Here is a 10,371-nt window from a genome sequence, read left to right on the forward strand (position 1 = left end):
GGCAGAAGTGGCTGTTGGGGAGGATGCCACTAACAGAGGCCAAAGAGAGGTGTTAGAGGGTGTGTCTTTTGCCACACTAATCCCAATTCCAAAGAGAGAGAGAGGCAAGATGAGAAAGAGGTCCAAACCACCCTCTTACCACCTAACCAGTGATGAACATTTTTCATACATTGCCTCAAATAAACAAACAAAGCCTGCCAAAAAAACAAAAAAACAAGAAAGATGGAGGGTACAAGCTCGGATGGCCAGGACATTTGCAATATTTGTAAAGCCAGATTTGGTGATGAAAAATAAAGATGACAGAGGACTGGATCATGTGCATTGTTTGTGAGGACTGGTTCCATGAGACGTGTGGCGAGGAGAATCTGCTGTACCTGCACCCCTTCTTAAAAAAAGTGATGTTTATATTATTGTTGTTGTTGTTTATATTGTTGTTTATATTGTTAATGTGTATTTAATTTATAAGGCCTACACAAATAACAATTGAATGTGTTTTAAATGTCCCAGTTTGCCAATAAAGGTGTCCCAGTTTGACAGTAGCGCCTTGAAAAATTGTGTGTTTGAGGAAGAGTCTTCCATCCTGTGTTTAATGTTTCTTTCTTTTTTTATAGAGCTATTTTCTAGAGCTATTAAGCCATTTGGATCATAATAAAAAAGTATGCAGAATATAAATTATCAGAAAGTGTCCCACTTTAAAAAGTATGCAGAATTTAAATTACCAGAAAGTGTCCCACTTTACCAGTATTCAACCTAAGTATAATAGTAGGCTATATAAGTAGCCTACCGGCCAAAAGTTTGGACACTACTGTTTTTAATGTATCTGAAAGAAGCCTTTTATGCTCATCAAGGCTGCATTTATGAAAAAAAGGATTATGGAGAAATATTACTCAATTTGAAGTAATTGTTTTCTATTATAATATACGTATAACCTTTGATACTTTTTTCAGGATTCTTAGTTACAAAAAGAACAGCATCTTAAAATATAAATATTTTGTACCAATATACACTACCGTTCAACAGTTTGGGGTCAGTCATTTTCTTTCTTTCTTTTTTAAAGAAATTGATACTTTTATTCAGCAAAGGATGTGCTAAATTTATTTAAAAAGTGACAATAAAGACTTATAAAATAATTTCTATTTTAATTTAATGTTGTTCTATTTAACTTTTTATTTATCAATGAATTCTGGAAAAAGTTCAATAAAAAAAACTGTTTCCAACATTGATAATAAATCAGCATATTAGAATGATTTCTGAAGAATCATGTGACACTAAAGACTATTTAGTTATGTAGTTATATAGTTATATAGTTATGGCTGTTGAAAATCCAGCTTTGCATCAGAAATAAATGTATATATTTTAAAGTGTATTAAAATAGAAAACTATTATTTTAAATCGTAATAATTTTTCCTGTATTTTGATCAAATAAATGCAGGCTTGATGCGCATAAGGGACACTTAAAAAAAAACAAAAAAACACCATTAAAATAGTAGTTTCTAAATGTTTTGACTAGTAGTACTGTACTATTATACTATTGCTGCATAATTATCTATGCTACCATAATGTATACTGTATAGTAAACGGTGTATCAATAGGGAATGTGAAGGTGACGTCACGCCGTGTTGCATTATGGGTCCGCCGCCATATTTACAGTTCGCGCACTAACCCGCATTACCCCGCTGTATTTGAATTCGTGTGTTGGAGGCTGTGTTTGGATTTTCTGTTGAGATTTTAATAGACGTCGACATGGTTGGTCACTGCTGCTCGATCAAGAACTGCCATAGCAGGTCACACGATCGTTCAGGGAGGAAACTGAACAGCGTAATACGTTTTTTCAGCTTTCCTTCTTGGAAAAAACAACAAGGGAAGCAGGTCGAGGAGCTGACGAGAGCTTTCAGATAAATGTAGTTAAGTAAAGCAGCACTATTTAGTTTTTTTAGCTTAACTGAACAGCTTCAGAGTTATTGGAATGGTTATGTGACTCTTTTAAGGTTGAATGGTGGTCGTCTCGCCCCCCTCTGGTGCCTGTGAGTGGAAAAACCGCACTTGCAACTTTGGGCTGGCTGATCGCCTCAGCGTCAGGAAGTATCGCGTGATTTCCGCTCTCGCGATGACGAATTGCTTTACGGCATACACGCCCCCATCCAGGATCCGGCTAGCTATAAGAACAACTATCGTCATGGCTAAACCGGCATATAAGAAGCAGAAAGCTAGGAAAGCATTGTCGGTGGAACAGAGAAAGAGGAATCGGCAGACTGACCAAGCAAGGAGTCAGACACGAGTAAATATCGGACCTGCGTTGTCAGAATGGAGGAAAAAAATGAAGAAAGCGCGGTCGGAAGAGTCTAGAAAAAGGTAACGAGAATCTGACAGCGTGAGGAACCGGACAAGAGTCCCACTCGCTCAGGCTTTCACTGTTAAAGTTGATTCCTGCGATTATCATGAGAACTGTTGTCAATATTTCACATAATTATCAGGACATAAATAAGTCTACACGTTGTAAATAGTGTAAATGAGCGGAATTTGCAAACTATTATGATAACTTGCAATAATCATGTCTAACAACATCATAATAAAGAGCATTGTTATGAAATAATGTGACGCACACGATGTAACTTTATTGATGTCATCTGGCATTTAGGCTCAGGTTAGCCTAACGCGGTAGGCAACTTTATTATTATAAAGTGCAGATGCCGTGAGTGCAGATCATAGACTGTCACGCTCTGCGTGAGTTGTATTTACGACAGTAACGTTAAATACAAGTACTCTACAGCGACTCTAGGGGTCGCTGTTTGACAAAAACGGAAATCCTGCATAGTGCCGCTTTAAGTAAAAAGTACAGTATTTCTCCCTGAGATGTAGAAAGCTGCATGTAAATAAAATACTCACGTAAAGTACAAGCACTTACTTTTTGTACTAAAGTACAGTACTTCAATGTATTTACTTACTGTCCTCCACTGCATACTACATTTGTTAAAAGTTTTACAAGGCAAGAGGTTGTGTATTGTATATTCCTTGATAACTAGTAGGATAGTTGATGAATGATGTTGAATTTGTGGTTCATGTTAGCAGATGATAAAGCCAGGCCACATTGCATGAATCAAATTATATTTATTTTGTTTTCAATGAGCAATTTGCTTTGATATTCTGTAGATCTTTTTACATGCCTTGTTAAAATGTTTGTGAATCAAGTTTTTATATAACTGCTTAATAAATACATTAAGTGACAGTCTTGGGCTGCTAAATCATATGGATCAACGTTGTTTATCGCGGACAGTTTGTCCAAATAACGTTTTTTGGCAGTGGCATTTGGTTTCTCCCGGTAGGGTTCATTCTCTTTTTCTTTCAACTTTCAACAATTTTACCTCGTTTTAGCCAAACACACCCACTATTAAATGTCATAGCAACAGCCGGCGAAAAGGTAAACAGAGATCATGCCTGTAAACATACGTACTACCGGCACATCAGGGAACTTAATTGTCGATTTTGTCACCGCCCCTTTTTAGGGGAGAATAAACTAGACTTCCCATAGACTTCAATACAAAATAGCGTCACAAAACAACGTCCGTACACAGCCGGCAGTCGAGAATAACTTAAGAAATCACTGAGATTAAACATGTCAAGTAATTATATGTCCACCCTGCCTGCCATAGAGTGTGAAAGATACATCAACAAACTTAATTTGGTCAATTTAAAAACATGTCCCTTCATTCTCCCAGGGTCAAATTGGTGTAACAACGTCCGTCACACACATCACACACATGACCAGCGTCGGCCAATAGTAAGCCTACGTGTGACGTACAACTAGGGTTGGGGAGTAACGGAGTACATGTAACGGCGTTATGTAATCAGGATACAAAAATCCAGTAACTGTAATTCGTTACAGTTTTGTCAAAAAACGTAGTAATCAGATAATACTTACTTTTTGAAAAAAGGGGGGATACTTTCAGGATTACAATGGTTTCATTTAAAACTAAATAAATCTGTATTTTGGCATAATAACACTATATTAAACGTTGCTTGAATAATGACTCACGACACGAGTCACGTGTGTCACCCGCTGGTGCATGCGCAAAATAACAGCTCCCAACAACAATCTCCTCAGAAAAAAGATTGAATCACTGCTGCTAGAAACGATGCTGCCCACAGGTAAAAATGCTTTCATTTCTTGGAAATTCCATTGCTATTTTGTTTTTAAAGAAGAAAATACCAACAACATGGTTATACAGTGCAAACTGTGCCTTCCAGCAACGAAAACACTTCCTTTATCGAAGGACTCGACATCCAACCTAAAGAAGCATTTGCAGAGACTAGCATAGAAATCATGTTAGCTAGTATGTAGTGTTTATTACTGCTTTAAAACGTTCATTACTGTATTGTATATTACTGCTTCAGTGGTTTGTATGATCACAGTTGTAAGTTTTCTAGCGATGCTGGAATCTGTAGAAATTAGGAGAGTAGCTTTTTTAGTACCTAAAATGTCCTTTCATAACCTCTTCTCAGTCTCACTTAACGCGATGTTCGCTGCTAGGTAACGTAGGGGAACTCCCACTGCCAACGGCCCAAGTTCAGTCAGGCGAATTAAGAAAGATCACGGCTTTAGTCAACATGTAGGCCTATTTTAAAATAAACTAATATGTAGATTGTGTAGAATTTTTAAATGTTGTGTTTTTATTATTTCCTTGTAGCCTACATGTTAGTTAAAAATAAAACAAAATAATCTGTAATATGTACTGTAGCCACTAGATGTCTGTTACATAAATATTTATTCAGGGCTGTGAAATTCTTAATAAATAAAAGTTGTTGTATTTTAAAATAATATCTGTCCTTGAAGTAATCCAAAAGTAATAATTTAAATTACTTTCATATTGTGGTACTTGGATTACGTTACTGAATACTTTTTTTATGAAGTAATTTGTAACTGTAACGGAATACATTTTTAAAGTAACCCTCCCAAGCCTGCGTACACCACAGAAGCACTACGCTATAACACTAGTGAACTCACTCGAGGCCCACAGAGAAGGAAATTAATAGTTGAAATAAAGTCGTTATTTTATGGGTTTTTTCCGCACAAAGAGTATTCTCGTCGCTTGATAAACTTAATATTGAGTCACTGTAGTCACTTGGACTATTTTAACGATGTCTTTAATAAATTTTCGGGGCCGGCAAGTTTCAATCCCTTAGAAGCCTATGGAGGAGTGATCCAGCTCTCAGATTTAATCAAAAATATCTTAATTTGTGTTCTGAAGATGAACGAAGGTCTTACGGGGTTTGAATGAGGGTGAGTAAATACTGACAGAATTTTCATTTTTGGGTGAACTATCCCTTTAAGCCCTTTATTCCATAGATGATGTCTGCTTTATTCCCCCACGAGTCAAGCTCACTAGAGTTCAGTAGGGGGCGGTAATTCTTCTTTGCCACCCGCCAATAACAACACAAGAAAAAGAAGAAGAACAACAACAACAACAACTCGATCCTCTTAAGTTCAGTCCTCTGTTCTTGTTCTATTGTACGGAGCATTTGGTAAGTGCTAGTTCTAGTTCTATTGTTATTATGGGTTCTTGGTTTTGGGAGTAATTTTAATGTCTTATATTTGATTTTCTGTAACTGAAGTGGACTCAGTGCTGTCTGGAAATTGCATTGCTTTAGGAGAGCATTTGAAGATGTTTTCCGTGACATACTCAATGTGTACAGTGACTTTACGAATTCACTCCTGTATATAAATTACATAATTATCTACTACCGAAAGTTTGGTCCACTTAACAGCATGACAAATTATGACTTCTTATGCAAATTATGAATACCTTAGCCTATATACGTGAGCAAACACAGAGATGTGTAATATTGACAAATTAATTATCCATTTTATCTGGAATTTTGTCGATAACGTTTAATATTGAAGGTTTCTTGTGTGTGTTAAAAAAATTTATTTCGCCCTTACGTTCTTAAATCAAAGCAGAGAGTAAAATTCATAAAGTAGTGGCAATGAATAATAAATGCATACAGGAATTTGAAAATGGTGAACAATAGCTTCTAATATTACATATATCAAAAACAAAAGAGAAAGGCAACAAAGAAGAACAAAATAATTAAAATGAAAAAAATTATTAAAATAACCAAACATTGTATGAAATGCACATCAATCTTATCTCACAAATATAGTGTTGTTATGGTCAAATAATCTATAACTAATCCAGTACACAGCGGTTGTATGATTTATGAACAACAATTACAGCAGTTATGCATTTATAGTGGCTAATTTACATTTATATATTGCATATGATCTAACAAAGTAGTGCAAACATCAGATGTAATTGAGAGATTATAACTTTTCTGTTCGTATGGCGCGAGAGAAGCTTCCAACGAGCTTTGTTTTGGGACAGAAAACTTTTCGTGCACCTTAGTTTTCGTGGCTGAGGTTGTAGCAAGTTCTAAACACTCATCGTACTGAACTTTATGGTGATGTTGTAAGTGGTGGAAAAGATTTGATTTGCTTCCACTTTTTGACAATTGTTTTTATGGCATTCTTTACTGATGGCTTGTTTTTGCTGCTCATCGGATCTTTTAAATTCAGACCATCTCCAATTAATTGAACCATTTTTTGTTCTTTTTACTTATCAAATCGTCTTCTGCAGTGTGGACCCGCGCTGTTTTCCTCCATGTCGCACGCAAACTTGTGATGGTCTGGACGGGGTCCGGTTGCGCGCAGACAGAGAGCATTGCTATCCCTGACGTCTCGCTGGAATTCTTCGGGCTCTAAAATCATCCAGCTTGCTGTCAATTGACTGGACATTCACTAAGAATATACTGGGCATTGTGTTGTCACGATACGAAAATTATGACTTTGATACGAGACCTGACTAAAATATCTCGATACTGATTCTGAGTCAATACCACGTAGGGCTGCATGACATTGGAAATAACCAGTGGCGGCTGGTGAAGAATATCTTAGGTAGGGCTGTGCCATATTCAGTCAGTTTCAATATGGCTCTTCCTCAAGACATCCGTCAAGCATGCACCCTCCTATCCTTCAAGAACCTCTTAAAAACACATTTTCTCTGAATATTACTCGTCAGCTTAGTCTGTAAATTCTACCTTGTTATTGATATGTTATTTGCTTGAATCCTTCTTTGTTTGTATCTTTAACCTAACATTGCAAGTGACCTCTCTATATTACTTTCTGCCCTTGGTATGTGTATTGTGCGTTGATGTTTATTTAGTTCTGTTCCTTAACCCAGTGTTCTCAAACGTTTTAGTGTGTTGTACCCCCTGAGGCTTTTAACATCCTCCTGCGTACCCCCTCTCTGCAGTCACACCGTTTTCAGTAAGGGACAATATTTCCCCAGTGCATTTTTTACATTTACAAATACCTTTATAAAATAAATAATGCTTTAAATAAATAAAAAATCTATAGAAAATTTGCAATGATGGTAAAAACAAAGTGATCCTTTTAAATATTAAATTAAACCACCCGTAGGTGGCAGTAAGTCACAGTCTTTATGAGTGAGTCAGGAGTAATTCATTCATAAAGTAACAAAGCAAGTGGCTGTATTTATGAATGAATCATTGACTCTCACGATTCGTTCAAAGCCACAGATTCGTTCACAAACACAGCTGTGTGCTGCAGGGGCCTGTTTCAGAAAGGAGGTTAAGTGAAAACTCTGAGTATGTTAACCCTGAAATGAAGCAAACTCTGGGTTTTCCGTTTTAGAATGGGAGGTATGTCAAACCCGAGAAAGCAGAGTTAGTCAAGCCGTTTCTGAAAGAGGGGTAACTTATACTCAGAGTCAGTTACCATGGTAACTTACTCTGTGAACCTAACCTGGTCAGGAGCAGGTTTTCTTATATAAACCCAGAGTTTTTCTTTTAGTATATTCATTTTGATTTAATAATCTTTAGATATTTTGACTGGAAACAACAAGACAAAAATGCTAAGTAAGAAAAGCATTTTGCAGTGGTGCAGTACAATTATTCATTGCACATTTTTCTATATAACATCGGAGAGAGCACATTAGTAAAGCTGCTGTATCAGAGCGGGAAAGAAAATGTGCCTCGCTCTCGCGCTCTTTCTGAGAGCTTTTGTGTTGTTTCCTGAACTCATGAGATCCATCAAAGAGAAGTTTCACAGGATTGCAGGACAGTGGTGGTGGGGAAATCGGTTTAAATGTGGCTAGTCTGATAAGTTATCTCATTTGATAACATCTTGCTGTGACTTCTGAAAGTAACCTAATAATTAGATTTTCCTTTAGGATTTCCAATGTGGTTGGATGCTTTGATGACATGCATATTCCCATCATCGCTCCTGAAAATGAAACAGATTACTGTATGGAATAAGAGGATAGTCTGAGATATATGCCGTAACCACCACAGCTGTTAAATACACACAAATTATTCACAATTTATTTGGTCATCTTTATTTCCTACAAATACAAAAGCAACAGTTATTCTTTTTCCTGTTGGATTGGAATATTCTTCCAGTATAGTGCATCTCCTCTTCATCTATCAGTGATGGTGCAGGTCCAGCCTATGCCTTCTTGCTGTTGGCCCAGTAGAAGTCAAATGTTCATTTCATTAGCCTAATCAAAAAAATTTAACAGGTTGAATTAGAGAAAATGTAATTATGTGAAAAGAGCATTATACTATGTGGAAACAGCTGCTGCACATTGAAATAGACACTGAATTATATTTATTTAATATGTCAAATGTTTGTAAAGTCATGTAGCCTACAGCCATGAACCTTTTATGCTTAAAGATTTAACTGATTGAATTACGAATTTATTGTTCATTTTTAGTTGCTGCCACATTTTTTTTGTTTTGTTTTTTGCCTGTGGGATACCATGAAAATGAGTATTAGTTCAATAACTTACATTTCTGTCAGTTTTCACCTGATATTATAATTGTGTATTGACTCGGAAGTATGTGGACGTCTTTTTAGAGGGTGCTGTTGCCATGGTGAATCGTAATTTCGGAGCTCCATTGATCATGGCTTTTCATAGTCGTGGTGCACATGCTTAACCCAGTCAACCTACTCAGAGTTGATTGAACTAGCTCAATTCAGCTGTTCTGAAACCGAAAACTCAGAGTTTCCCATCTCAGGGTAAATCAACTCAGAGTTCAAGTTTTAACTCAGATTTGGTTGAACCTCCTTATTGAAACAGGCCCCAGTTCTGCTGTGGCTTTCTTTGGAGCTATTATTTTGTTGTAAAAAAAAATACTGACAATACTGTGTTAATTATCACTTAATATTAATTCCCTTGGTTTGGTGAACTGTTGTATAAAACTAATGACACATTTGCATTCGTGTGATCAACATTAAACAGGAATTCACACAGGGTATGTTTTGGTATCAAGAGAGACTGAATCTTAAATTGATCTCTATACACAGTCTGTGTCTTTATTTATTCTTCATGCTAGGAAGTGCAAAATCCCCACTTTTACAAAGGAACATAGTCGAGAACGGCAGTATAGCGTGATTTGCCAAGGCAGCGTAATCTGCACGCAATCTGTATGCACGCTGCTTGTGTGAACAATTTTGACAGCAAAAGATGAGGTTATTTGATCGGATGACATGCATTCACAGCATTTTACCGGCTAGAAATATATGGAGTTTCTTTTGTGCGTTTTTTATTCAATCAAACATACAGTGTTTGAGAGTAAAGCTAATTATTTTGTAATAAAAAATTAAAAGAGTGCAAAAAAGTCTTCTAAAGGCTCAAAAATAAAGAAGTTGATAACAAAATTATTTGCAGTGTGTGTAATCTTTTGAAAATTTTTTTTTACATTTCTTTGTGCACTTCAATAACTTTTCATCACAAACCCACACATTTTGCTCTCTTTTCTGTTGTCTTTTTTGCGGGTGTAAATATTTTGCTTGAAAAGTTTTGCTTGCGCGTGAAGAAGAACGTCAGTCTGTCTGAGAGAAAAGGGAGCGAACTTCTAGAATGGCGAGCAACAGGTCGCTTACTGGGTAAGTAAGATCATTTAATATCATAAACAGTGACAAGTGAACTGAATGATTCTCTCTTCTTATGCTGTCCCATTTAAATACGTTGCGTCGGATAGACCAGTCTGTAGTTAGTGTTACCGCTGACTAGATTGTATTAGCCAACACCAGTACCGTTTGCCGTGTGGTTGATGTCCAATGACATACATAATCACATTGGATTTTCTCAGCGTAACGTTAAAGGTTAAGAGGCCACTATTTTCGATGTTCGTATAGTTAGTTTCTGGAGTAAATATATTCTGTATTTTCACGACTTTGTCCAATCAGCGTGCACTAAAGTCACTGGTAACGTTAGCTCCTATAACGTTAACGTTAGTCCTGGTTTAGACCCGCCATTAGTTCGAGGAACTAACGTTATAATAAGATTCCTC

General features: G+C 36.5%; 1 long non-coding RNA gene across 1 annotated transcript; it reads left to right on the forward strand.

Annotated features, from left to right (window-relative positions):
- The first annotated feature begins 5,413 nt into the window (after nucleotides 1–5,413).
- LOC143749525 (uncharacterized) lies at nucleotides 5,414–9,736 on the forward strand. Its single transcript, XR_013207027.1, has 2 exons — nucleotides 5,414–5,520; nucleotides 6,633–9,736. It is a non-coding gene; the product is annotated as an uncharacterized LOC143749525 (long non-coding RNA).
- Nucleotides 9,737–10,371: the final 635 nt, after the last annotated feature.

The sequence above is a fragment of the Siphateles boraxobius genome, unplaced genomic scaffold, assembly GCF_051911475.1.
Source record: "Siphateles boraxobius isolate OS27281-9 unplaced genomic scaffold, OSU_SipBor_1 1, whole genome shotgun sequence".
Classification (NCBI taxonomy): domain Eukaryota; kingdom Metazoa; phylum Chordata; class Actinopteri; order Cypriniformes; family Leuciscidae; genus Siphateles; species Siphateles boraxobius.